Here is a 3,478-nt window from a genome sequence, read left to right as displayed (position 1 = left end):
GCCATAATCTAGGTTTGCAGAGACATATAAAATTATTGACACTGGTTGTCCTAGGTTAGAGAATAGTAACTTTTGGATCATTTGTCCCTGTCCTAAGGGATGGCTCTGGTCGTCTTGTCATTCCACTGTTGGGGAAAACTGCATATCAAAAAATAATGTCTCCCATGTTGGTAGATGGAGTATGTGTTTTTTTTTATACTTGAAAAGTGGATGTGACAAATGAAGCTGTGTCCAAGTAAATCCTTATCCCAAATGAGTCAGACAAATACAGTAGATAACAGAATTAGCAGGCTGGGCCCACAAAGCAGGGGAAGATCAGTCCAAGCAAGTAGTTAAAAAAAAAAAATCTGTTCATGCTGTAGGCAGCCAGCACCTAAAAGATGGTGCTGGTCTCCGGTACACCATCGCAGTAAACAACACCACTGAGCAGGTGCTAGACCAAATCTGGCACCAACCCCTCCTGAGTGGGTGCATGTAAATTAACATGTCTGCAGACTGACCAACCCTAGCAGGACGCATAGCCCTCCACAGTGCTGGGGTGTATTTTAGCAGTCCTCCCTGGGTTCCTGGGGTTCCTGTAGCATTGAGGCATTCCTGCTCTTAAGCTGTTGAAAAGAATTCAACTGTGTTGAATTCTCTTTACCAGGAAGAGGTAGGCGAAACATCACCCCAGCAATTGTGTTCCTCTTTTCTTGCCTTTGGGAGGGCCTCAGCAAACCAAGCGCTTTCTGAGCTTCCTAAAACTTGGAAGTTTTATTTGCTTCTGAGTTGTAGGATCCTCCATCCTCCTTATAGGAAAAAATGTATGAGAATTTTGCTTCCTATAAAAACCCAGCAATGTTATATGTGTAGTTTTTTTTTTTTATTTTGTTTTGTTTTAATCTCATGTCTGTCCCCAGCTGCAGATAGTTTTTGTTTGAAATTCTAGTGATTCTTGAGAGTGAATAAAAGAAAGAGCTCCTGAGAGGACCTAGGGCAGATGCTGCTCCTGCTGCACCTGCTTTTGTTATCACAGGATTAAATGAGCAATGCTCTTGTCAATGGAGCAAGTTTGTGGATTTATTTGTGTCAAAGGGCACTGATGGACATACATTGTTGCAAGGAGAAAAACAAGTGCATAATTTAGCATTCTTAGTGATTAGGTAAGGTTAGGTTATCTGAATTTATCTGAAGGCCAAGCCAAATGAAATGTTGTTTTGATTCCTTTTTGGGAATACAAAAATCCATGTCTCAAACTAATATTTATAGATTTTGTCAGTTGCTTTTAATGTGTTAGTGTTATGAAATATTACATGGCAAGGGAATACATTTGCTGGACCCATGCATGTTGTGGCCTTCAGAAAATACACCACGGAACAGACCTGGTATAAAGGGAATGATTGGGAGAAGGTAGAGGAGTGAGGAAATGGGGGAGGTATAGAGGCATAGAGGCAGAAACAAAACCATTAGGTCAGAAAAATGTGGGGCAAAGAACAGATAGAGGGGTAGCTAAAAACAAAGAGAGAGACAGAGCTATAGAAACAAGAACAATGGGAACAGAGAGGTTGGGCCTAGAACAGAGAGAGGGGGCTAATCAGTCCTTTTATCCTGCCTTGAAGTTAGCAGTTTAGTTTCTTTCAAGAAAGAAATATACTTTCTATGAATTTTGTAAGTTAACAGGAAATATTTTCATCTCTGAGAACAATGTTAATTTTAAAGTGTTTATAGGAAATTTTTGTGGGACTACTTTCTTAAGAACAATATAAGCCAGGTATGTTGTCACATACCTGTAATAATACCTACATGGAATGCTGAGATCACCTGGAACCTAAACATTCTAGAACTTCTTGGACAATATACAACATACTATGTGCCTATTTCAAAAATGAAATGAAGTGAAATAAAATCAACCCAATGTACCTTCTTTATTTGTATCTCTTACCTTTGGAAACTAATAAGATAATGAATCAAAAAATAAATAAATTTCAATTATCTGTATGAATGAAAACAATTTTAAATGTTAAGAAGGTTAAAAAAATCACTACAGTGATGGGGAGGAAAGAGCCTGGGTGGGAAATGGGACAAGAAGGTGAACATGATCAGGTATTATGTGTGTGGGGAACATAACTGAAGTGCTGAGGAAAAGCAAAAAGAATGGAAACAGGCAACTTTTTGAGGTAGGAGGTGAGAAAACCCTCGGTTATATCAGAGACCTGGGAGGTGAGAGACCCTAAGGACTCAAAGGGAGGGACCTTAGAAGAAATGCCCTACAGTGGGGAGAGGGAACTTGTAGAGTCCTCCTCCAGTGGAGGGACAGGACATCAAGTGGAAAGATTGAGTTACCATCCCACAGTAAAAAGCTCTAACCCAGAATTGTTCCTGTCTGAAAGAACTGCAAGGAAAAAACATGGAGAAAAGCCTAAAGAAAAGGAGATCCAGTGACAAGACCAAATTGTGATAAAGCTCAAGGAGAGGCATCAAGGCCTGACACTATTACTGATGCTATTCTGTGCTCACAAAAAATGGGCTTATCATGACTGCTCTCTGAAAGACCAAACCAGCAGGTGAAAGAGTCAGATGCTCAAATTTATATGCAACAAATAGACAGAAGCTGGGAACCCCTGTGGATGAATTGGGGAAAAGCTGGAAGAAGCTGAGGAAGAGGTCTACCCGGTAGGAGGACCAACAATCTCAAATAACCTGGACCTCCCAGGATGTCTCAGACACTGAGCCAGCAACCAGGCTTCATACACCAGATGATATAAAGCCACCAACACATATACAGAAAAGGACTGCCAGGTCTGGACTCAGTCAGATGAGGTCCATCTAATCCTCAAGGGACTTCAGGCCCCAGGGAGCAGGGAGGTCTGGTGGAGAGGGGACAGGATGGTGGGGACATACTCTTGGAGATGGGGATTGTGGGCTTGGGGCCCTGGGAGCATGGGGGCATATAGGCAGGAGATATGGGGTGTGGAACAGTAAGAGGGGGAACTAGGAGAAGAATAAAATCTCGACTTTAAAAAAAGTATAAGAATAAATTTTAAATAATTCAACTATATTAGTGTGTGGAATTTCAGTCCACGGGACTATATACCATTCACATATTCATTTAGATTTCCTTTGGAAGTTAATATAAAGATGCACTTACACTTAAACAAGAAAATGATTAAAGATATTTAAAAATAAAGAAGTTCTATTTTAACTCTAAAGGTATAACTGCTAGTTAACTTTGTAATCACATCACTGGGATTAACTTCCTTCTCAGAATCATCAGAATAACAAGGATTAAAGAAACTTTAAAACTCTGTTTCATAGGAAACAAAAAAGTTAGAGATTTTTTTATTTGTTTTATATATATACCAGCAAGTGAAAATTTTTCATGCTTCATTTTTCTGAAGATGGGAAAGTAGAAGAGTACTTCAGATTATTCTCCATGATGGCTCTTTCAAACATAGACATTTTTTTTTCTCAGTTCACCATCTACACCAAAAAGCATATC

The sequence above is a fragment of the Mus musculus genome, chromosome Y (genome assembly GCF_000001635.26).
Source record: "Mus musculus strain C57BL/6J chromosome Y, GRCm38.p6 C57BL/6J".
NCBI classification, from domain to species: Eukaryota; Metazoa; Chordata; class Mammalia; order Rodentia; family Muridae; genus Mus; species Mus musculus.
Note: the sequence above shows the minus strand (reverse complement) of the source record.